Raw genomic sequence first — 600 nt, 5'->3', positions numbered from 1 at the left:
TCCCACTGTCCCATAGCTGAGTACTGTCATTTTATTTATGTTCACTTTATTTATTTAAGGGGCCGGGGATATAGCTCAGCGGCATAAGTGTCTGCTTGGCAAATGCAAGGTCCTGAGTTCGATCCCTGGTACTACAAAACAAAAAGTATTCTTATTTTATTTTTATTTTTACTGTCTTTTTGAGACAGGGTCTCACTATACATTTCAGGCTGGCCTTGAGCTCACTTTGTAGCCCAGGCTAATTTGAACTCATAACAATCCTTTTGCCTTAGTCTCCCGAGTGCTGGGATTCAGTTTAAGCAACAAATAAAACTGCTTCACTGACAAAATTAGGAGAGAGGTGGGGAAAAAGAAGACTCAAAATATATGATATACAGGTGCAGAGTCCCTATGATGAATATGAAGTGTATCAGAAGTGTAAAAATAAAACTACCCTAAAAAATGAAAATAAAACTGAGAGAGAAGCACTGGTGTAAGTCTTTGGGTGTCTTGGATAAAATATTCTCTCAAGATACATGGGGCGGGGGCAGGGAGATGGCTCTGCGGAATAAGTGCTTCCCTGGCAATTGCAAGGGCCTGAGTTCAATCCCTGGCTCTGCC

The sequence above is a fragment of the Octodon degus genome, unplaced genomic scaffold, assembly GCF_000260255.1.
Source record: "Octodon degus isolate 3935 unplaced genomic scaffold, OctDeg1.0 scaffold00015, whole genome shotgun sequence".
Taxonomy (NCBI): Eukaryota; Metazoa; Chordata; class Mammalia; order Rodentia; family Octodontidae; genus Octodon; species Octodon degus.
This window is presented reverse-complemented; position numbering follows the sequence as displayed.